A 26,562-nucleotide genomic window follows, 5' to 3' on the forward strand; every position below is an offset into this window, starting at 1 on the left:
TATGTATATGCACACACATCGACATCGACAGAGGAAGAGAGGAAAAAAGAGAGAAAGAAAGTATACGAGTGCTCCGTTGGCTTGGTAATCATAGAGCGACCCATGCATGCCCTCTCTCTGTCTCTCTCTCTCTCTTTCTCACTCACTGCGGCAGTGCAGTCCACGAATATGTGTATAGTGCGCAGCCACTTTAATAATAACACGCGCTTCTCTCTCTCAGCTCTGCACTCTGCACTCTGGCAATATATGTATTCGCAGGTCGACCGCGACTGCACCAGTGCCACTATCTTCTTATATAAAACCTCAAAGCTCAAGTGGGACACCCACGCAGTATTATTGCACGTGTATGTAGTACTCGCTATCTTACTCCTTCCCTTTTTCGTTTTTGTTTTTCGTTGGTCGTCCTCGACTCTGTACCTCTCTCTCTCTCTCTCTCTTCGTCTCTCCCTCTTTCGCTTGTGAGCAAGATTGTGCGAGGAAGAGCGTCCTAATAGGGCTAACAATGAGCTTCGAATATGTAAGCGACGATGTTTTCGAGCTAGCGCAGGATATGCGGAGGATGCCGACAAATCTCGCGCAGGATAAAGTGCAGATCTCTCGAATGCCACGCGCTGTGCGAGGCTGAAATCTCTATCATGGGGCAATAATCGTGCCAACGCGTCCCATCGAACGACAAAGTCTGTGGAAAGATCACGTAACAGCCATTCGGGAACCGATCGTGTATTAGAGCTTTCGTGATATTCGTCATTTAAAGCCATCACAAGCTAGACAGATAAGTAATTGGTTAAATGCGTTTCTGAATTTCGTTATTATTTGAGACAAAAAATATTTAAATATCGCAATTAAAAGACTATTAAGGTACAAAAACAAATGAAAATGAATAAAAAAGCCGTGATTGCGAGTCGATGCACATAGCGCAATGGAGGAATAATACGAAACTCGTATTATAATCGTGTGCGTGCTGCGGAGCCACTGGAAACTCGGCGAAGCGCATCGATGCGTGAAAAAATGCGCAGCAGCAGCTCGCGAGTCTCGAACCGAGTGAAAACATCGAGTTAGTACTCGCTACATAGGCATTGTTACGTAGAGGTAGAGTCGTATACCGGATTTACGCAGCGAGTCGCGGTCGCGCAAGCTCGCAAGCCGATTGGTCGCGGCTCCGACGTACTCAATAAAGTCGCGCAGAAACGGATCGAGCTCGTCGCGGAGCTGCCATTCGGCCATTTTGACGCTACGTATACGTGCACAGTAGCAGTCTTTATGTACACTATGTAGTATGTGCGCGCCGCCAGCCGTGAGCCGCGCTCGGCATAAATACGTGCATCATCGCGCTCGAGCGAGCCGCGAGCTGCCACACCCTTTGACCTAAAGCCTATACACCAACAGTCATCGTGGATATGTACGCTTGGCTTCGCGTGGATCAATGCTACCGTGTAGCGCTGCGACGACCCGATATCCATCTCTCTCGGCTCACTCGATATTCTCTCGCTGTATACGTCTCGACCTTTTTCCTTTTTTATATTTAACTTCGTGACTCGACGGCTTTGCCAATATAATAATGTAAATGCTTATTGGATGATCTGCCTCGGCACAAACAGACACGCGTATCACATGTTGCTGGCCATGAGCTACTCGTCTTATGCTCTCGAGCTCTGTATGTATACGTGCAGGCGCTTATCGTTCTGGCCTATCGCGAGAAAGAAGAAAAGCCGATCGATTCGCTGGCTTTATAACGAACGGCAGCGAATCGTTCTTTGGCCAGATCGATCGACGGCTTATATGCATGCACCGGTTGCGCGCGCATCTCACTCCTGTCGGCCACCCCTTGCATATGCAATGCGGACGCGCATTTGGGACCTCTTTTTCATTTTTTCATTTCATTTTTTCCTTCTTCGTTACTACGTCGTAAGACATCTCCATTATTATTGTATAAATATACAATCAAACGGCAAGCCGGAAGTTGTCAAAACGAGACGTCTATCCATCGAGCATAATGGAAGATGGTTTCGGTGAAACTGACTCATGCGCTCGTCTGGCCGCTATATAATCGCAGCAGATAAGGATACGCGCGACGTCGCAATTCGTCCCTCGCGTGTTTAAACACGCACACGCAATATTATTTATCGCCATTATGAAAATCATTAACGATCGACTTTTTGGACGCGCGGTGAATTTTTCAGCTCGCCGAGCGCAGAATGACTTTCGAGCGTAGCTCTCAAGCACGCCGTGATATAATGCCCACCTATATTTACACGTACATAGGTGCCATATGCGTGTTGATGCTGTGCTGTGCGGCGATTTCGCTCGTGCACCTCTCTTTTCAGCTCTATTGGCACGAGGATCTTAAATTACACTTTGTTGCCTATATAAAGCTTTGGCGCGAGTCTCCTCTCGTGCGCTTGTTGCAGCTAAAGTACGTGTCTTTTATGGCCAAGAGCGCAAAACTAGAAAGGAGCTTCCATAGAAATCGACTTTTATTTACGAGCTATTTAAAGATTATTTATTGGAAAACTACCCGAGCTTTATGTACGTTACGTACGGTCTACGGATGCCTACTATATTTTCCGTGTAGCTATATTACGTGCGTGCAGAAAAAAAAGCCAAAAGCTATATAATAATTATATCGGCGCACTTAATTGTGTGCGCACACTGAAAAGCAAATATTAATATATGCGCGCTTACAAGCATATATTTTCATCCATAATAAGTCAACAAAGCCGTTTTATACGGAAAATAATCGCTACGTTATAATCACGACAATACTTCGCGTGCAAAATATATGACGCGCGGAAAAGAAAATTAACTTTTCGGCCGAGGTGGTTTCGAAAAAAAATATTAGTTGAAGAAAAGAAGAAGTCTCCTTCGCTGCTTAAAGGTAATTATAAGCGCAAAAGAATCTTTGTAAATATAAAAAATCGCGTCGTAAATAGGCGTGCGAGTAGCGAAACGCGGAGCTTGCAAAAGTCGTTAGTACGTACGGCAGTGGAAATTATTGGCGAAGCCGCTCGTTGTCGTTCATTTGTATTTTCCTAAGCGTTAACGCCCGCGCTACTTTTCATTATGTGCGTATTACATGCTTGACGAGCTGACCATGCGCGCACGAGATGTGGTTTACACCGATGCCACGCGTGAGAAACTTGTCGTTGCTACTTGTTCGATCCTCATTTCGACACTTTTTTCTCCTTTTTTTTTGTTTTTGTTATTCAAAGCTTAGAGCCAACTCGATATTTGCAGTGGTTTCATAGCGCAAGCCGCGTCTTACTCGTATATCGTGATTACGTCTCACACAACTGTACACTAGCTGCTATCCTTCGTCTGAATTCCGATTAAAATCGATCAATGCCTCACTTGCACGAACGATATGTATATAGAGAGAGAAAGAAAGAAATGGCGAAATCGGCAGGCGGAAATCGATATAATTATATGCGTTACTCATATCGATTTGTGTAATATACTTTATCGCTGTTCGAGCGGAAAAAATAGCCTCGGCCATGTGTCGCCTGTATATGCATTATATGCTTACGCCTATTAGTTGCGAGGTCCTACGTTTTACCGAACATTTTACCGAACGTATTTATTTAGAATTACCAATAATTTTTTACGATTTGTTTGCGAATTGATTAGAAAAGCTATACGGCCAAATAGATCGCTACACCGAGCGGCTATACTATTACGCAGCTCGAGCTCGAGCTGTGTTTGCTAGAGTTCCGTAATTGCTCGTGAAATTATTGTTATATCGTTAATTTATCACGAAAACCGTTTGTACAGATAAGTCTCGCTACGATGAGTAAGAATCGTATATCGCACGGTCGTTTTTAGACGGAAATGAATTGTGCACACAAGGCACATCAGCGAGAAAAACGAGACATTTTCCAAAGTTATCGTTCGCGCTCTTTGCATTTTTTTCTCACGTTCGCAAGTTTTTCCACGTTCAACGAAAAAAAAAAAAGATCCAGAAAAGAAAAGAAAAAACGTAAACTAGGTTGAAAGGAAACGAAGCTGTGAGTGATGCAGCTGCAGCAGCAGCACGAGCGAATACATATGCAAGCTTATGTGTATATACTGTGGACGCTTTGACGGTGATGTAAGGTATTTGTCGCGCGGCAATTTTACGACTAGACGCGCTCTTCTTTGGCGCGTTAAGCCGAGGCCGGTGATTTACGTTAAAAAATTACAAATGACCATTCTTCCCATGAATGTGTTTGTAAAAACAGCGGGAAAGCACACAATATAGCTTAGTTTCGAGAGCACTATTTCACCGAGAGCGTTTATAATTGAATAGGCAGCTACGAGGCCGAGTGAGAGATGTCGTACGATTGGCCGTGGTTATAGTCAAGCGACAGTTGGGACACATGCAGCTCGTGCACAGCCACGTTCCAGCCCTTCCACGCGAATGTTTCTCGAGGCAAAGACGAAAATCGCTCCATTAAAGTCAAACTTGTACACGGGCGAACTAAGGGATGTTGCTTTTACAATGCGAGCGTCACGTGTGCCTCCGACATATGTATCGGTTATATTTATAAGCTAATAGAGATGCCGCAGTGGTACGAGATAATATTCGCGAAGGGAAAAAAGTGCGAGTGTTTATACGGCCGTGCTAGGTCGTGTGCGAGGTATTATATCGCGATGACGAGCGCTCGACAACGTGGCTCGAGCTTGCACGCGCGCTCACAATCCATGTGTGTGTGTACATATGCGAGCGAGCGAAATGACTTAATGAATACAGACACGCGACGCATTAGCTCGTATTAACGCCGCCGAGTTACCCAATACCTTGGGCCTTTGCGTATAGTACATGAGTTACGAAGTTATATACGCTGTATGTGTATATATATACGATAATAGCTGTAAAGCACGTGCTGCAGCGCACAACAGACGCAGAGCTCACGAGTGCCTGTGTGTGTGTGTGCGGCTAACCACAGGTATATAAGCGCGCACGCGTCTCCCGCACGAGGGACTGAATGTGGGGAGAGAGAAAAGTGATACTTAATTTGCGATAATGTAGCCGGAGCGCGACGATGATGCATCATATTCGTATATGTATTAAAAACAGGAGGTAGACTCGCGTGGCCCGAGACAGCGTTTTCTCTTTCTCTCTCTCTCGTCTCCTCTCTTTCGACTGTACTGGTGGCGAACGCCCGTGTAGATTCGTGTTATTATGTACCAACTCCACCTCGGCATTGTGCCGCGCGCCGCAATTATGCTCCATGTGCGAGGAGATGGGACGTATACATCTTAAAATTCGCGCATTCGCCTCTCGGCCCCTTCCGGTGGAGTCGAGTAAGCGATGATACAGCTCGCTCGCTGAAACGAGCTAAAGATCCTCGACTCTGTTGCACGCGCAATTTTACTTCTGTGTATGGTACGCGTACGTTTCATCGGAATCGAATTATCGTACTCGCGGCGATGATTGATAGCTGCCGCGTCAATTATCCGCGTACGAGGTAATCCGCTTGCTGCTCGGCCTACAGCCTACGCTCGGCATCGGGACAATAGGAGCCGAGCTGCGCAGGGTTGTCCTGGCTAATACATCCCAATTAAAATGACTGACTTTAATGGCCCCGCGGTCAGCTGCAGTGCATAAGAAGCAATGCGTATACCTAGTAATTGTTACCCTCTGCGTATGTATTTGGCCGGTATACCATGTACGTGCGTCCGTATCGATTTTCATAACTTTCGCCGAAAAAAATGCGAAAAGCCCGAAGAGGAATAAGTATGGTCTATGGAAATAACAAACGCCCGTCTATCATCCCTTAAATCAACTCGTCGTGACTCACTCGATAAGATATACGCATTATTTTTGTATCGAGGCGAGAGCTCCTGGCACCGAGCTCGCCAGCAGCGGGCCAAGAGATCATCGTGCATCGTGCATTAGCCTGATTATCCAGTCAGCTGTTGTTCATGCCGATTGACTCTTCCTCTCGGCCCGCTATATACAGTCGCTCGGCGTCGAGCGAGACAAGATGTACATCCCCCTTCTCATAATTTGCACCTGGTACACGGCTGCTATATACCTCGCTAGCTGCTACACACAAGTAGATGTCCGATTGTATCGCCCTCTCGCACATATAAATAAACACGATGCTGACTAGCGACTGCTGAACGAGGCGAACCCCCCATGGCAGTATTGTAGACGAGCATCGCGATTGAATTTTAACGAACGATGGACTCACGTGACTATTTCATACTTACGTGCGCGAATGTGTTGCTTTACAAAGGCTCGACCTTTCCTGCATGAACAACAGCTTTTTATGTTTTTACAGCGCCGAGCTTCGTGTACGCACGCAAGCACATCTGACGCAAAAGTGCATGATCGCGACAAATGTTTCGCGATCTCTTCGAGCATTCAAGTCCCCTGCCCTAGGCTACGCGTTCGTACTTTGAAACTCGAGGCGACAAATTACCATGTTTCGAATGATACGCATAAACTAGCTTAAAAACTGTGCGAGCTTTCAGTTAGGAGAGCATAATTTCCAGTGCGTAGCCCCAACAGCTAATCAGGTAGAATGTAAATATTATAAATATACATGCGAACGCGTGGCTCCAATAGAATACGGTTTAATTAAAGCACCATTAATCTGCCGGAAATCGCTTCCTATGCACACATCTCGCCTTTGCTGCCTGACTATATGTGCATACAAAACACGAGCTGCTGCTTAATACACTAATTGATACGGCAATTAGCGCATATCGTACGCATTGCTCTGGGCATAATTTGTGTCCGCAGCTGTAAGCTCGAATTTCATCCAAGTATAATTTTTGGTAGTGCATCGTTGAGCTGGCTTGAAAGAATAAAATAAGAAATGGAAAAAGTTACGGTTAATTTCATCTGAAATACCTCGCAAGATTCGTTTATTATTTACTCGAACGTACATGTAGGCAATAAGGCAAAATTTTCTAAACGTTCGATGCGTAATGTATCTTGGACGCGATCGCGGCTCTTATCGCTCGACTCGCTTCGCGGCAAGAGCCCCACTCGTGCGCGTATCGCAAAAACCAGCGGTAATTTGAATTAAACTCTTACGCACATATGAGAGCTTGTACATGTTATATATGCAGCGCGCGGCAAAAGTAATTGAGCGTTACGCTCCGGCTTGCAGTGTATGCTCGCGCATGAGTGCGAGCCTATATTATAACGATCGGCATATATCGCGAGTCGCCGATAGAAAAAAAAATCCCGCTAAACGGAAAGTCCGTCCGTAAATGCATACTTTTAATTATTATTGGCATATATCGAATATTGAACTTTGATCAAAGATTATAATTAAATAGTCATTCTGTATTATATAGGCTCTGCGTACATGAGGTTGTGCAGCGGCGGCGGTGGCACGGCAAAAAATAAAAGAAGAAGCATAAAAAAGGGTAAGGAAAAAAATTGACTAAACGTATAATACTGTTGGTCTATGCACGGTCATATTTAAAAGCGACCGGGCTCATATCTCAGCGTATGTAGTACTCCCGTTTATATACGTCGCGGTCAGTTACTGTATATGTATAGCGAGAATATAGAGTCCGGAAACGCCATAGGGGGTAAAAGCCAATATACACACGCGCGCGCACGCTCACCTACGTATACGTATACGAGCTCCGAGCGGTGCTAATGCACTTTTAATTAATTAAAGTCCGAGGCTCGCGTGCCAGCTGTCCGCTGCGCGCAGACTCATCCTCGTTCTTTTTTTTTCTCTTTGCTTTCTCTCTCTCTCTCTCTCTCTCTATCTCTCGTCGTTTTTTTCGAACAAGCGAGCGAGTGGGTATATAGTATACAGAGCTAAGAGATCGATGGGGCGTTCGTTCACTCGTTCTAATGGAATGTTAATATAGCCTGTTACCTTTTTCTTTCTTATTTATTTTTCTCCTTTTTTTCGACGTACAAAGATTCGTGATAATGATAGCGCGTAATATTGCGAATTATATACACACACGCGTACGAGGCAATTTTTGATAATTGCAAAATTTTTCGTACCCATTACGCTTGAACTCGAGCTCGCATGTATTGCAATAAATTAGAAATATCTCGTCGAAGGCGCTGAAATTCCGTTGTTTCGTGACGCGATCGGTGACAAAGAAAAGAACTGCAGCAGTGCGTCGGCGAATAAAAAGTATACAGAGAAAGATAAATTTTACAGCGCGGATTGTAATAAACTCATCGCGTGTCCGATCTCGACTTTTTACATCTCGCACCGCATAGTCGCGCGCACGTTGATAGATTACAACAAAAACCGCACGCGCGCGCGCGCACACACACACACTCGGTATATCGTACTCGTGGCCAATACGCGTATATATCTGTCTTCATTTATATTAATGGCTTTGCTTATCTCATCTCTGCTCGCGACTCCGCCGGTACATAAGCACGGCTATACTGCGAGCCAACAAAACCAGCCTGATATTGATATTTATATGCGCACAATTTCTTGATTGCATCCGCCGCTAGTGCAGCTGTCTTATAATCCATAAGAGCATGCAGCTCGACGCTCGGAGCTTAAGGAAAATCGTTGCGCTCTTCGGCGTTTCGCGACACGAGCTCTGCGTATACTTTTAATTCTTCCGATGGTCGTCACCATTGTCGAGCTTTGCGCGTTCATTAGTTAACAAATTGCCGAGGCCTGGAGAGAAACTAATATTAACATTGCTTAAACAAGCACCCCCGCTAATAATAAGGAAACCTGCCATCAATCCTCGGACTGAGGTACTTTTTCCATCGCTGGTAATTAAAGTCGGCGGGTGCTGACATTGATTTACTCCTTCGTAAGGTATATTATATACTCGCGTTCAAATATATATGTATACGAATTCACGTCCCATCCTTTTCATTTTTTCTTTTCATTTTTCTCAAACACGGGGGAAGTATAAAAGCAGCATAATATGTGTGTACCTGTTTACGAGAAATTTATTCACTACGCGCAGCTCTCGTTTCTTCTTTTCAGAGCTCGTTATAACGCTAAGTAGTGATAAATTTCCAAGATCTTTGCAACCCTTTTTTTGGCGCGCTCTTACGTCCGATGCAAGGGAGCGATATCATTTTTTTATTTTCATTTTATGCAATATATATTTACTGCGACGCGCATGAGGATTTTAAAAAAATTGCGAGTACGCGCACACGTACTACGTAGAGGAGTGAATTTGAAAATGACGATCGCGAATTGAAATTTACGCCATGACTGCGACGATCGATCCAGTTTTGATCTCGAAAAAATCGCCGTGAGAGAATATCGCTTCGTGTTTGAAAAATCATTTACATTCTTCTTTTTATTAACCAGCCAAGTTGATTGAGATCATTTAAGAAAAATTGCCATCTTGAACGTGATAGCAATCGGCTTTTGCGTGCAAAAAATTTGAACACGAGCCATTTTAGCGCCAGCTTAATTTAAAGCGAAAAAGAAAAATGAGGAAGGATGCGTCCACCGCTTGCACATAACGATTCGAAAATATTTTTGAGCGAAATAAGAATAACATCGAGAATCGCATGGTCTTTTAAGAACTAAAAAATCTTATAGATTCTCGATTTCACACCTCGACGCATGCGTATGTGCAGAAGAGTCCCGATTATTATTTGTATACAAAACCTACCGGATGAGAATCGTCGGATCTTCAAGTGTATATTCGAGCATCTGCATTTGCAAACGTGTAGACGGACAAACACGATACTCTGGTAAAAGACGCCCAATTCTCTGATAAGCTATAAGCACGCGAGCTTGACGTCAAAGCTCGTTAGTATAATATGTAGCAGCAGCTCGCTGTAAGGATTCAGCAAAACTTTTGACGATTCTTCGCGAAAAAAGATTTGCTTGTCCGAGTGAAATTTACACGGAACGAACCGATAAATTTCGGCAGCTGATATACACACTCGCGTGTATACTGTGCACGAAAGCGAGCTCAACTCGGTCCGACTGTTTTTTTTTCTTCTATACGCTTCCTGCCAAAGTATATCCTCTCTCTCTCTCTCTCTCTCTCTTTCTCTCTTCGTGCTCTAGATTATGCACTGTGAAAAGCGGATGATTTATTCATCGGCGCGCGCATATAAGGCCCAGCGGCAATATATAATGCCCAGCATATATGTATAGCGTATGTATAGATAGAAATAAGGGACAGTTCTTTCGCGCTTGACACCTCTTTTTCCCTCTGAATTTTTTATTTATGCCCAGAACGAGACCTGAAAACGGTCCGTCTCTCTCTCTTTTTTATTAACACATACAGGCTCATATACTGATACACACGTGCATACAGATGCGACAGAGTTTTTTTGTTGCTGTTGCTATGGTCGTTGTCGCTTATATAGCCGAAGATTTATGTAACACAAATGCACGAAGCATGTTTTTAAAAGCGCTTTTTGTGCATCAGTCTGATAACGAATGTTCAGTGCACAATGAGGGTTCCTCTCGTTCCGTGTATATAGACAACTATTCGCACCTTTATAGAAACCCCAGCTTTTTTTCATAAGGCTGCTTTACATCTGCAGCACAAGGCATATTTTTCGATATGAACTGAAAAAATTTTACAAGTACAGAACCGATAAGAGAGTCGCACGCACGGGACAAGAAAGAGGGAAAAAAATGATATAGCTTATAGTTTGGAGCTCGAGGATATACTCTATAAATATATGAAAATGGTCTGATGGTAATAAATTCCAAATTATATAAAGACACACGCATAGCGTCGGTGTTAAAGACCTCTCTTAGCTCATAACGCGTTCGGCTAGCCGCACGCGCACGTGCAAAGAAGCGTCTCCAGCTCGTTAATTAAATGCTTTATAGAACGCGTTCCAATTTTACCTGCCTCTATATATAAGCACGCACGAAACAAACTTTGGCCAGCATCTTCTTGCCTCTTGACATTATGTACGGCGCGCGAATCTACATTATATATATAAAATTAGCCACGCGCAAGCAACGTGAGGCACGCGGAAAAAAATATATTCTATACTTTATGCACTGCTCGCTGAAGATTAGAATGAATGGGCTGCATAAATCATGCCAACTTGCCGTCTCCTTTAGTGACGAAATTTTGTTTATAAGGACGCGCGCGACATTTAGTCAGCTTCAGTCCAATATTGTCCCATTCGGCTTTTATGAGTGAATAAACGTCGTATGAGTTAGAGCATCAATTAAAATCTAACTTAATTTCCAACAATGTTATCAAAAAAGTTGATACGTATTAGTTTTTATAAGCAGGAAAAAAACCATAAATACTTTTGCATATTTTGAAATATTTCCTGTTTTTAAAATAGCCATCGTAAAAATCCGAAATCGAAATTATAAGGCGCCACTTGCGCAGATTCGTTAACTACTGTGTTATAATATCACATTTTTTAAAAACGCAGAAAAAAGAACTTTGCAACAAGGTGTCAACGGGAAACAAATTAATTGACGCTGTAATCAAAAATCTGCAGTTTAGCTGGCATAGGTAGAATATCACATTTGGAATAAAAAATATCCCTGCTAGCTAATAAAATCTTATTAACATTTATGTCGCTTCCTTTGGCTCGACGCGCTAACTCGAGCGGAGTTTATGAAGCTATCTTATCTTGCTTTCAATGCCAAGCACCATATAATATCGACCCATGCGTATACATATTTTTTGTTACTTTACAACATTAAATGAAGTATACAAAAAGAAGCTCTAAATTCTTAGAAAAAAAGTCACTCGGAACGTTCGACCTTGAGCCTTTCTTTTCGCGACACAATGTGAGATTTATGAGTCAATTTTCTTTTCTTAAAAATAAATACACCCTTTTTACTTCCTTATTGCAATTAGCCAATATTAAACAAAACCTCTTCAAGTTGTATTAATTATGATATTAGAGCATAAAAATGTTTGCTCTGCATCGATTGTTTTACCAATTGAAAAAGTTGGCAAAACTTTTTGTGTAAAAAAATAGCCAAGTTTTGAAAAATAAATTTTACGTGCGGCAATATAGCGCGTCCGGAGTCCGAAGCTGCTGCCGTGCACGTTGAGAGCCGGAAAACCTGCTCGCGGCCTGAAACTAGTTTTAAATGCGTTTAGATGTGTGAGTGGTGCGCGCTCATATATAAACAAAAAAGAGAAAAAAAGAAGAGGGAGTACTCGCGCGATCAGAAATTTAATATCTGTACATAATAATTCAGTATATGTAAGCGTAAAATTAGCATGCGTACATTTTTGAGGAAAAACCAGTACCATTATATGTGGCCGGATCCCTCTGGTATTATACACACACGTGCTTAAACATTTATTAAACGCGTATGTACGATGGTATATGTGCAGTAGATTATGTAAAAGTCGGAAAAAGGAACGAGACTCACTGTCACGGATTTACATGGATTCGTACACGAGCTCGACGCGCACGGAATAGTTAAACGCTGAGCTATCCGTATTTGTGACTGTACATTCGGAGGAAGTAACGCGTGTGTGTGCAGCTATAGACGTGTGTATACGAGATGTATCGCCAAAAAACCGCAATAATTCCACAGGATGTCGCGCTTAGGAAAGAAAGTGTCGAATTTTTCGAGCTCGCTCGTGTGTGTACTTACACGCGAGCAAGTATAAGCACGAGGCAGGTATCCGGTCAGAGAAATAGAGACGTTTACGCGTATACGTAGGTCATGTATAGTCGAAGATCTGGCCTTTTTTTGTTTGAGGCGCGAGCGTCAACTCAATAATCACGCGTGTATTTGTACATCTTCGTCTTCGAGTGTAAAGAGAAAAGTGTTCGAGTTTCCTGTTGCATGAGTCAATGCGTTCGCGACATATATTTCGAGCATAATCAGCGATTTGAATACACATGCTGAGACAATGTGTAATTAAAAGAAGAAGATAACTTCGCGACAAATATGGAACTCGGTGCAGGCAGAATGACAAGGGCGAAAGTGTTATGTGTTATTCGGCTGCGGACGTAACGCAACGCTCAATATAAGAGCATAACTCGCGCACTTGCAATCGATAAGCGCGTCTATATAAAGTTTGCCTTAAACAGACAGGAAGTTGCAGAATATGTATACCGATCTCGGGACGATTAAACCGGATATGATTTTCACTTTTGTCCACCATCATTAACTCGTCTTCGACGCTTGAACGCGTTACTCATAAAATCGCACGAGAAGATCGTCGTAGTGTTTATTACACTTTATTATGGCTTTTTGGAATAAAGAAAAAAAATATCTCGAACCGACAAAAATGAATTATTAATCAGGAGAACCATTTAATCATTAAATTGGCATTTTGCATTTATATATCAATTTACCTGCGTAATCTTGGGATATATGTTATAAATAACGGCGGTAATTAATTTCAACCTAAAAAGAGAATAAAGAGCAGCTACTTTTATAATGTCTATAGAGCATTAACGTTAATCTAATCGTTGTTCTTTGTGATGAGATCGCAAAAGATGAAACAAAAAACAATAAAAAATATCAAAAATTGACAATTTACCTTTCGATAAGTTGGACAGGCTGATTATAGCTTATTTCCGATCTATGATGTACGATAAGCTCATGGTGATAAAATTATTAAAATACTGAAAATTGAATATTACAAAATAAATGGCGTATGTACCATTTAAGATCAGCACCAAAGTTGGTAGACAATTTTGTAAACAATGCAGCTATAATCGAGGCACTTTTTTCCAATGTTGAATAGACCATTAGATATAGGCGTTAAGAAATTTGACCAATTGCGAGCAGATGAAGCAAATAATAAATTTGGTGGTAAATTGTATCGTGAAATCGACCTACACCGGCCTCGCGATTTGTATATAGCTCTTCCGCATTGCTCAGAAATTGTTGCGTTGAAATATTTAAATAAACTCAGAATTAGTAAATTCGGCATTTTACGAATTTACGAATCGAAAACTTTACATGTGATTGAAAAAAATGTTTGGCAATCATGAAAAAAATTCATCTTTCCAATCGATGTACTTAGACCGTGTCAATCACAAAAATCGGAAGTCGTAACAAAACATGCGGTAGCGTCTTGTTGGCAAATGATATACCATTCGACGTGTATACAAGATATCTAGACCAAAAATGACTAAATTTACCGAGAAATAACAAGATCATGACTTAGTGAGTATGTTCGAAATCGGCTCCTCCTCGAGGCAACAAATGAGGATGTTTGGGTTGTTTTGCCTCGAGGAGTGCGCCTTGTTGCGTTTTACTGACGGAACTTGATTTATTTTTTAATAATTGGTGTAAATACAGTACGGACGTTATTCGAGATGGAAAATCATTCGTCCTTTATAAGACATGTCTCTATTATTCAACCTTCAAATAAGTATGAATTTCATTGTTTACACACTTCGACTTCGTGAGTGAAAACTGCATTCATTTCTCTTTTAAAAAATAACAAACAATGTGTACTTTAGTCACCGTTCATTTTTTTAATTAGCTCGGTGCATTCCTACTCATAAACTTTGGTTCGGCGATTTCACGAGCTTTTTATTTTTTACTTCGATACCAATCCTACTCATAATTTTAGATTTCACGATGTTCTATTGTGAATGAATACAATTGAATATTCGAAAATCTAAATTCCTTCAGAAAAATATCTCCTTATATTTCTTACATTATCAATGAAAATATTATTTAATCGATATCAACTACAATACTTTGTTCGTATAAAAATTGTCATTGCGTGATAAATGTAAACATTTTTATGTAAAATTAAAATTTCTTTTTCCAAATACGTTTCAAGTAATTTATCATGATCTTTCTTTTTAATTAATAAAGTTGTATCAGCATGACATCTTGAATATATTAAAATGTGACTGATTATCCAGACTTAATCATTTAAAGTTTCGGAACTAGCGTTTTCATTCTTGACAATTGAATCAATCAAATGATCGATATAAAGTAATATATGTGAAATGCATATCCATCATTTATTTTGAATTATAAATTATTTGATTGAAAAATATTTATGTTTTGATTATAAGATTCGGACCAAAAACAAACTTGCCAATTTCACGAACGATCATTCACTGAAAAAATCAATGTGGCAATTTTTACATACAAATAAACAAAAACATTATTTAAAATATTAATTTTACCTGAATGGTTTTTCATACTTTAGCGCAAAAATCCTGGACAAATTATCGAGCTTAAAAGATACAAAATAGCAAATTTAACAAAATATTACGTGGGACGAAATTCGGAAAAATGTTTCTATTTTAATTTGTCAGTATCATATTCTCGTTTGGTTAGCAATTCTAAATTTTATTATATTTGAAATGTAATAAAATTATTGAGATTTTTGTCTAAAATGAGATGAAATTTGGACAATAAATGCAATGTATAATAATATAGAATGAAATCGATTCAAAAACAAAATTCAAGTGCTCACATACTATTGACACTCAGCTACTACTTAAAATCCAGCCGAAACTGCTTTTAGCACGCACACTTTTTTGAGCATAATTTATTTATACTGTTACGACTACAACTCGAAAAAATTTTCATAAAAAATAAAGTTATTTGTTTTTATTTCTACGAGAAGGTGGTATCGATGCTGCTGGAGAGCAATCGACAGAGATGGCGCCGTGACAAGGGGATTGTCACAAAATTCCTTTATGTTTATGAAGCGGTTTTTTCGGAACTCGAATATCACGCATTCTACATACCTATACACATAAGTTAGAAAGTTTGCGCGTATAAGAGATTGTAAAACGATACAGGCTGAAAATTAAATACGAGAAATTGGCGGTATCGAAATTTGCCACCCATTCGGAATGACGAAGCCTCCCGCGCGGTTCGAGTCGACTGCGAGCAAGTTAATAAAAATGCACATCATCGGAAGAAGATTGGGCGAGAGAGGCCGATTCTATAGCCTAAGCCGGAGGCACATCCTTGCGCTTTCTGCTATCCACACGACGCGCGCGCAATAGGGTGCATACTCGGAAATTTTTAAATCTGGCTGCGTTGTCATTTGGGTGACGAAAGACATCAAGGCTGAGCTCTTTGCTTGTAAAATTACGAGTTTAGAAACTACGTGTACGATTGACTGTTGTAGAAGTGTCTGAAACAATGCTTACGAACGCAGCTTGAATACCAAATCGCATTTCTTCGAAAGAGCATTGAAAGAAGATTTTCAAAACATCGTAGAAAATTAATTGCCGCAGAAATTCATCGCCTGGAGAACAATGAATCTCCCCAATACCACAGTACTGCTACGTACGTATTCACTGACACGAAACGAAACGAAAAAAAGTGGAGCGTATGGTATAGAATCGCGTGAAATTGGTGCAAGTACGTAAGCAGGCGAATCGCATCGTACACACAGACAAAGTAAATCGAGTTGGTGTATATTATGCGGTACACATAGACTTGCGGAGCATAAAAGAATGGGCGGCGCGTTACGCGCTGCTGACGCGCCGCACGAGCTTGTGTATGAGCCGCCCGAGCGATGCAGCTGGGGGAAAAATTAGCCGAGCGCAAATCAGCGCAGCGTTGCCAGGAGCGACGACACGAACAATGCCCGCGCTATCGTATGTATGCACGCGAAACACGTTAGAGCCGCCGCTGGTGGGGGCTGAGAATTAGAATTGAAGTTGCTCTGATTGAGATTGACACTTGCGCCATGAGCGTACGGCCAGCAATGGCGCCCGAGCTTTTTTCCGCGTCTCGACCCGAGCACTTGCAACAACGATTTTTCCAATTTCATCGAGCTAATGCAGTTCTATCATCGAGCGGCTGAAACCCGCTTATTCAACGGGGGAGAACGATTGAAATGGTGAAAAATTTCTGCCTCTTACGTGTGCACGTAACTCGCGTCTCTTTTACGAGCTCGTTTACGATTTAGCCGAAAGTATTTAATTAGCAATTTTATTTACGCACTTTCACAAAGCTATATACTCATTTGTGCACGTATCAACTCATGTATACCAATTGACTAAGTTGATTCTTTTATTTTCAACACGCGCCTGAACGTGTTTATTTGATCTATAGCCAAACCTGAACTTTTTGTTACGATTATCCGTTAATCAGTCTAGAATAATCATCAAAAATATATTTGACAAGTAGAAGATTTCAATCAAATTATGATGTTTGCATATACGATATTATATCTAACATATGAAAATTATTTCGTGCGAGTCGTTGTATGACATTTATAATAATATTAAAACGATAGCAGATTGATCGAGAACGATTGAGAGAAAGACGGAGAGAGAGAGAATGAAAAAAGGGCCTGTCCGAGTACGAGATAAGCATCGGCGATTCATGGAAGTTGAAGCCCAAAAACACAATGGTAAATCTCTCATTTTTTCGGGGTTACCGAATATTACATTGTCAACGAAAAGTATTAGCATCCTGCCGAGGAGATTTGTTCGGTCTCTGGTACTTATTATTTCATACTTTTTTACATCGAAGTTTATTTTTTGAAAGGATTGATTTTTTTTTATATAGACTCAGTTACAAACTTGCACATTTTTCATAAGTTATACCTGTGTAAAAGTTTCATAAGTGTACCAGTGTAAAAGAACCAGCATAATAGACATCGGAAGAGCATTACAAGCGCCATTTTCAAAATAGCTCACTTAAATTATAGAGAATGTAAATTGATATTTTTGATTTTTGCAGTTTCGTATTGACACTCGAAAAGCTAAGAAACGATGGGTTTCTTTGTCGGGCAAAAAAAAAAGATCTTAATTGCCTTGTTATACCGAACTATCTGTGAGTATGTCAATCATTGGAATAGAGTGACCACACGAAATGGCCGCTAGTTATTTTATTTGATTTTCGATGACATGAAATTTGTGTCTAATTACCTCATTAAAATCTTAAAGCACGTGTAGGTATTATTGTGTATGGCTGTCAATCGTGTAAAAAATTCATTAAAAAAAAAATCAGCTCATATAAGGAGCAGTCAAAGTATAATCTTCGAGACGATGAGAGAGATAAAATCAAAGTTCAGTTTAAACTGGTACGGAAGCGAGAAAAGAGAGAGGGTAAAAAATAGATCGATGCCAAGCTGAATGAAATGCGTATATATTATATACACGCACGCAGCAGTCGATTTACGAAACGATCAGACGCGTCGATCGCGTAAAATATTACGAGATCGTGAGCAGACTTGTGTTGCAGCACGTGTACACATGTATAGAGTAGAGCTGACGCTCGTCGCTCGCACAACTGACAAATCGCAATCAGATATATAGGTTTATTTAATACACTTGGAGCTGACGTCGACTGTTCCGTCTAGTCATCTTGTGCGCCGGCATACGCTTATGTAGCTGCACACACGCGAGCAAAAATCTATCTGCTTTAAATTAGACTCTCTTATCTTGGAGGAAAATCCTATTATTAAGCTTACGATACGCCTCCTTGCGGCAGCAGCCACATGTGTATCGGACCCCCCGAGCTCCGATTTTTTAATGATGACGAATGGCTTTGCAGGAAGAGAGTAAAAAAGGGAAGAAAAAAATTATTTTCTCCGAATGATGCGTGGGTTTTTTATGGCCGCATCAGGCCCTTTTAAATGGCTGTCGATTATGCGCGTGCTTGTCGCGAGCGAGAGGCGAGCAGCTCCGCAATCGTATAACGATGATGGGCAAGGTGTTGTTCGGAGAGCTGGCCTTTGTAACTGAGCCCAGCTCTGGTCACGAGCCAAGATAGCCTGCGTGTAACCGATTAGCCCAAAGTAGCCGTGGAAGCAGCTCGAGCTCGAGCCCCGAAAATGTAATATTCGTCGAACGGATGCCACGAACGAATCTGTCAGATTTATCTCGAGCTGCTCGTATCGCGTTCATGTATTACATTTGTGTAAGGAATGACTCATTCACTTGCTTCATTGCAACAACTGCAGAATCACAATTATTATATCGTCCGCTTTCATCGATTCATTTCCGCAACAAGGACCATTTCGTAGGATCGTTGGCTCATGCATCGTCCTCTCCAACGACCATATCGATTTCGTATCGATTACGCTCTTTTTCTAAGTCTTAAGAGAGCCCACCGTAGCCCAATAGAGGCAGGCTCTTGTGCACTATATAACTACGGTCGGCACACAATTGCCTCTCGCGCTCGTAGCCAAGACAAAAAGATTTCGCAAATGAATCGTTCGCTCCTTATGCAGCTCGCAATATACAATTGCTGCGTTCGACGCGCATCAAAATCTCGATATGCATTCGGTACACCTTAAGCGCGGTATAATATTATTTCCACGCGCTCAGGCAATGAAGTAAAATCAGCCGAGGATGCCGAGCGTTTCATAAAAAATTAACCCGCAGCGCCCAAGTATTCAATTTGGGTTTTACGCAAGCCGATAGGCTCGATTATTTTCGATTAAGAAAATGTAGGCGACGATCGGTACGTACGCGGCTGAATCGGTGCCTGAATGCGCCGCACTTAACTGTAATTACTTTAAACAAAGTGCTAAAATGATATTGTGTGTGTGTGAGAGAGAGAGTACGTGTATACATGCATTCCGTGGCCGCTCGGTATATACGTACTATTAGCGATACACACACGTAGATACAGGCACAAACTGTGTAATGAAAAGTAAGAGTATAATAAGTACTTGGACGCGTGTATAGGTATTACGGGTCGGAGTCATACGAAATCGAAAGTTCGAGGTCGTCGATCGGTATAGGCTGCTGCATCGCTGGTACGTATCGCGTGGCCCTGCGTCCCGACTCCCGATCGAAACGAACGGCGACGGCGGCGGCGGCCCCGGCGCATCTCACGATCGACCCACAATGTAACGCGTGCAGCCGCAGCCGCGGTCGTCGTCGCGGGTCGTGCCGCAGATGCGCGCAATAATAACAAAGAAATGTTATCCGTGCGCCAATAGCGCCTCGAGCCTTTTAACATCGTAAAAGCTCGACTGCATTATATACGTATCATGAATGAAAACAATGACCTTACGTCTCTGGTACAGAACATGCTCTGCTATGCATCACCCCACAGGACCCCACAATACAAATATGAAAATTTATCCAATTTTCGAATTGGTAGCTTTGTATAAAAACGGCAACGGGCACATTTATATAATTGCCCGCGCGCGACCTCATGTGTACGAATGCGAGTGCAGTGTTATAAGCGGCTGTGCAGCGTTGGAGATACAGCAAACCTATCACTTTCACGCCACGGGTAGGCGGAGGTGCTCTTCTCTCTTTCTGATCTCTCGACTGCTGCCGATGCTGCTGGGCTCTGTGTGCAGGAGCCCCGACCAATCGAAAAGTGCACACATAGGCTGCTGCGCCGTTGGAATACATACACACGTACTGCAATACGTAGCATATCCTGTGTGTATGTGTCGAGTGAATGGACTTTCTCACGGTTAAAACAGCGCTATCCGAAGCTCGCGCAAGCGCCCGCTCAACGAGAGTCTCTCTCTATACATATATATGCAATGCAGAATACATATGTATTATACATTATTCGTCTTTAAAATTAGTAGCTACCTATGCGCATAATATATAATAAGAGCGATTCACCGAGCGAGCGTATAGCATATAATACGTAGCGTCATGTACACAGAGCGCACATGTCCTATTTGCTGCAGATTTTCGCAATAATCTCGAGCGAATCGAGAGCTGAAAGTCATGCACCGCATCGAGCTTACGTATTATTATAATTCGCGTTTGGCCCGCATTCGCGCGCTCGCCTCGGCTCGTTCGCGTATACGTAATATTCGCGCTCTATGGCTGCGATCATCTCCATCGCGCCGAGCGAATATATGCTAAAGCAGGAAGAAATTTGGCGCTACGCGCTTCAAAGCCATTGGCGCGAAAATCGCATATTTTTGCATTATGCTAAATCACCAAAGCGCCAAGTGCATAATAAGGATGGATCGTTTCATATTTATAATATCAGAGAATTGCGACGAGCAAATATGTATACAATAGCTGCGAGCGCTGTTATATACGCTGCACCGCACTCCGTATAATGTGCGAGTTGGGGCGCTATCGTGGCCTGCCGATCTTTTCGCGCTGAAATATATATTTTCCTCAAAAAAGTGAAAGATTTGAAAGTGCGACCGCTCGCAAACCCCTTAAAATCTGCTGCTCTTGTGTATGCATATCGGGCAAAAAACTGCGACTCTCAAAAAGAGAGTGAAAAGTATTTGCTTTCTTGACGATCGACGATATTAGCACAAGAGACTTTTCACACTAACGCACGCGCATCATCAAAGTTTTCCGAATGTACATTTGAAAGACACTATTTAGCCTGAGATTGCGCATACATACTGATATAGAAACTGCATGATTCGAAACGGTTTTTCACATTTGCGGATATTTACATGTAAAGGCGCATGTATAAAGTACTAGATTCACAGCAGGCAATTCTTGGTAGATCCGGTAGAAATTTCAACGACGATTCAGAGTGAAGTAGGCGCAACGAAAAAATCAAGAATTCACGCGCGCCGATCGGTATCGATGCACCTCGAGTGTCGCGTGCGTGCGTATGTTACGTTGCTTTACAGCTCAAACGGCATCCACACACAACAAAATCTATTTCATCGCTTGCCCATACACGACACGTGCTCGCATCCGATCTATTTATACATAATCAATCTCTCTCCATGTTGCGAAGGAACGAAGGCAATTTTTCCGAGGATCAGATACAGATGCACGTGCTTGAGTCGCATGTATAGCTTGTGCACAGGCTGCGGTAGCACAGGAGCCTGCGTACGATCGGCGCACGCGAGCGCGTGAAAAAACCGTGCAAGAAATTGAATTAGCTGGCAGTGTAAAAAAAAGCCACTCGCTCGACAGGTATCGGGATGATCGATGTGTATGTGTAGCTGCAGCTTCGGAACGCGCTTGGCCTGCAAACGGCCCCGGCAAAGAGTCTGCGAGTCAATATGTAACTATATAGTACGATAGAGCAGCGACTCGATGATATTTCAAAGCCACGACGTCTACTGGTGCTTCTTCTGCTGCACGGAATTACTTACCTGAAGCAACGTCCATGGGAGTAATCTTTTTATAAAGGCCAAAAAATACAAGTACTTGAAATCATCGATAACTTTCGATCATACTGCAGCTTTTGCTCCTGCAGTTTTTGAACTTGGTTTTCTAAGAATGATTTAGTTTATTTATTTATAAACTAGATTGAATTCTTTACTCATGTCTGCATGTATGTGAGTTAGCGGTATTATATCGAAAATGGAATTTTAAATTGAATCGATTGTCAATTGTGGCGAGGATGAAGCCCAACACCAAAACTTATTTTACGATTACCGTTGAAAAATATTATATTATGTCATAAACCTCGCTACACTAAGTGACTTCTGGGTTTCTGAAGTAGTTGTAAAAGGAGAGTTATATTTAAGACTTTAATTTCAGGCCAAAAACGTAACGATTTACAGAATATTTTATGAGTAAATATAATTTGTTCGTTTTTTTTTAATTGTTTCAAAATTTTCGTTTATTGAGTTTTTCAGAGTTGAATTTTTTTTTTTTTTTCAATAAACAATCCGTCAATGCGTATGTAAGAATTTTCTTTGAAATCAACAAATTGTCAGCTTCTAATTTCAAAAAAGTAATCGCATCTGAGCAATACATCACAAGCACGTGTATATTCTTACAATAAAGACATCGTTTTATAAATGGTATTGCCGATTTTTGAAATGGAAAAAAAGCTCGAATATATAAAGTTTACATCGTTAAAGATTATTGCATTTTAAATTTATCCGTTGCGTTGCTTCGACGAGTTGAAACAGTTCAAGTGACTTTCATTCGCGAGAGTGAGTATATATGAGCAATTTTACAAGACATTTGCAAACTCGAGGCTAAAATCACGATTGTAATTTTAATCATTGGACGCATGTAATATGTATTAATAAATATTAATTGAAAAATAAAGATTTTAATAGATATTTTTTCTAGAGCTATTTACGCCTTCAAACACGAAAAATCGTGGTTTGCCGTAAATATTACGATTCAATCCATGTTTAACTTTAACGGAATATTGAAAAGTAATATTCACATGATAATTTTTAAGGAAAGTTAGCTCAAATTCAAAAATCCATGAATAATTTTTTATTTGTTAACCATCAACTTTACGGAAAAAGTTAAAAAATTGAAGTGTTATAAATTGAACATTTTTTCAGATTTTTTTCGACTACAATAGGAATATGGAAATTGAAAAAAGTTATGAAGTTTGCGCAATAAGGAATTTACATTTAAATGTTATTTGTTGAATCTTAAGGCATTTTTCTTCAAGTGTTTCATGTTTCGAATCTCAGAGTAGAATAATAGAAAAGTTTCGGATGATTTCGACAATTTTATAGCTCTAAATAAAATTTTAATAACTTAATCAAAATGTCTAATTTTAAGGTTTTTTTCCAAGTTTCTAGAATTTTAATAATTATCAATTTGCATTGCAAGCATCCAATGACCAAAATTGCAATGGCAATAAAACATGGTTTTTCTCTAATTGTCCTTGATTCTTGACTCATATGATGCTCAATAATGAAGTCTGTTTGTCTGCCGATGACCAAAATTTATCAGAAGTTGTATTTTGATTTATCGATGAACATATTACAATATTGGCCTAATAAGTGAATTCAAACATGTTGATTTTTGGCCATCAGATTGATTTTCGGTAATTTAGGAATTTTGAGGTTATGAATATGATTTTTGACATCAAATTTGAATCCCTCATCAAATTTTACATAAATAATCATGTTTCAATAATTTTTTCATATTCACCCTTGGGAAGCAGAATAAAATATGAAAAATCAAATAAAAAAGAGGGGGGACAGTTGACGTGATATGAGCAATTCTCTAAATGAAACGCATTTTTGGAGGTAGAATCGTGGCAAATTTTTTTTTCAACCTACGCAGATACGAACCCCCAGGAAATGTTTTTGGGGGTCCTAGGAACATGTAACCACGTAGGAACCATTGAAATTTTAATAGTGCTTACTTTTATAGCTACTTCTGTGATTTAGAGGACGAAAAATCATGTTTTATCGTAAATACGGGTAATTACTCAATTTCCAAGTCGCTGAAAAAGTATCAAAACTCATCTAAAAAAAATAACTAGCTACTGTGTTCGATAGGAAATTTTCTCAGCTTTCCAATGGTGCTATCAGATTTTCCGATAAGTTGCTCATTCACCGAGAAAATCGCCATCAAACATGCCAAGCTAAATATCTCGAAAAACTCGGTACGGAAAAAGTGATTTTTGAGGTTTATTTTCGATTTTTCTTCGTGAAAATGAAATTTATCGGAAAATCTGACTACACCATAAGAAAGCTGAGGAAATTTTCTATCGAAAGCATATCTTCATTTATTTTTTGAGTCGAATCACAATGTTATACATGGGAATTTCTTTTACATTGTTCGCTGTTTTCTGTTTCCGAGCTGATTCAGCGCGGTCACGAGGTTTTTGGCTCGCTACAATCAAAACTAGCTCGAAATTCCACTGAAAAAATAAATGAAGATATGATTTCGATAGGGAATATCCTCAGCTTTCTCATGGTGCTGTCAGATTTTCCGAAAAATCTCATTTTCAACAGGAAAAATCAAAAATAGACATCTAAGATCACTTTTACCGTACTGAGTTTTTTGAGATATTTAGCTTGGCCCGTTTGATGGCGATTTTCTCGGTGAATGTGCGACTTGTCGGAAAATCTGATAGCACCATTGGAAAGCTGAGAAAATTTTCTATCGAACACAGAGGCCAGTTATTATTTTTAAATGAGTTTTCATACTTTTTCAGTGACTTAGAAATTGAGTAACTAACCGCATTTACGAGAAAACATGATTTTTCGTCCTCTAAATCACAAAAGTAGCTATAAAAGTAAGCACTATTGAAATTTCAATGGTTCCTACGTGGTTACATGTTCCTAGGACCCCCAAAAACATTTCCCGGGGGTTCGTATCCGCGTAGGTTGAAAAAAAAATTTGACGCGATTCTACCTCCAAAAATGCGTTTCATTTAGAGAATTGCTCATATAGCCCATATACATAGAGAGAGAGAGAGAGAGAGAGAGAGAGAGAGAGAGGTTGTAACCGAATACGTACGCCCGCGCGCGTTGTCCGTACGCAATAGCGGTCGAGTCGCATCTTGCATCGTGCAGGTACGTGTGTATGTGCGCGTATACACAAGCGTAAAACGTTTATAAGTTTAAAGGTATATATGCACAGATACATACATGCAGCGAATGCACCTTCGCTTCAACTTATGAATGGGCAAACACATCTCGGTGAGGCTCGCTCGCGCGCACTCCAGCTCGGTATTCTCATTCCTTTTGCAGCCTTTTTTCAGCTTTATGCATCTCCTCGTCCATTTCCAGCTCGGCCGTTTATATAGACCCGTTTCTGCCAACTCGTTTTGCTCCTTTTTCAGTTTCGATCTCGCCATCGCAGAGCCGCTCGTGCATATTTGTACTCGATGTAGATATAATACGTATAGCAGTATACTCGCACAGTCAGAGAGTATAAGAGGATCGTGAATGAACGCGACGAGCATGTATGAATGGATACATGCAGAAATTGAAAATGTAGATTTTTTTCAGTCTTGCTTGGATGACTGTTCCAAAGTTTATGGTTTTAAAATGTGTCCGATCATCAGCGCCACTGACCATCATCTACGTATCAAGGACTTTTCCTTCTTCGACATGTCCGTTCACGCGATAAGTGTCGTGGTAGGTTGTCTATATTCGAGTGTCGATAGACTACGCGATAGATTTTTTTGCCACGAGAGATCATTTCGTGGTAATCCTCGGCTCGGGCATAGGTATGAAAACACCTCGTGAGAGTACTCGTGAAAATTTATCGCAGGAGATTATGCATATTAGTTATAGATATTATAACGCTTATACAGTACGTCGGAATTGTTCATAAAGTGGCCGCATGCCGTACTCGCGACGCACTTGGCGATTAAAAGCTCGAGATAATATCGATTCTTTCACGATCGGGATCAATAACTAAGAATAACATTTGGCCGTATAATAGGTCCAATAGCGAATATTTTGCTTGTTAGTTTTTTCATTCCAGCGCATAAACATTCACACGATATGCCCACTATACAGCTCCGTTGGTACTTATATATATATACTACTATATATATACAAGCAGCAACGGACACACAAAAAGAATACTCGTAAAAATGAAAGCGTTTCACGTCCATTTCTCAAAGAAAAAAAAAGAGTATTGAATAAACATACTCGAACAGCAGCTCTGCGCGACAAAGCCCGAGATATACAGTTACGAGATGGATTTTTTTAGCGCGACGAGTTACTGCTCTCTTGCTGCTGCTATCTCTGCGTTATAGTTTATACAAACAATGAGGTTCAATAGGTAGATGAATGGACGCATATCGACCACCTGTTGAATGGAGACTTTTTGAAAAAAGCCAGATTTCAATGAGAAAAAGAAAATATACGTGACGACGTCCAGAGTATTTATATTGTAAGTCGAGCGTCCCGCAGGAGCAAGTGGCACATATTATATTCTCAATACTTTTGGACTCGTTTTGCGCTTATATATCGATCGATCGCGATCCAAGCTATACAGCATCAGACGCGATAAGTTATCTTTCCCTTTTTAATGGAGCTTAACTACCTGACGTTGATTTGCATATGCTGCACGTACACGAGGCTTCTCTCGAGATTTCAAACAATTCTTATAAGGCT

General features: G+C 40.8%; 1 protein-coding gene across 1 annotated transcript in view; it reads right to left on the minus strand.

The window, feature by feature from the left end:
- LOC106658182 (dendritic arbor reduction protein 1-like) overlaps positions 1-26,562 on the minus strand; it is a 71,938-nt gene that overhangs the window by 13,813 nt on the left and 31,563 nt on the right. The gene's annotated exons all lie outside the window — the stretch shown is intronic.

This window comes from Trichogramma pretiosum, unplaced genomic scaffold (assembly GCF_000599845.2).
Source record: "Trichogramma pretiosum strain Unisexual culture from Peru unplaced genomic scaffold, Tpre_2.0 scaffold16, whole genome shotgun sequence".
Classification (NCBI taxonomy): domain Eukaryota; kingdom Metazoa; phylum Arthropoda; class Insecta; order Hymenoptera; family Trichogrammatidae; genus Trichogramma; species Trichogramma pretiosum.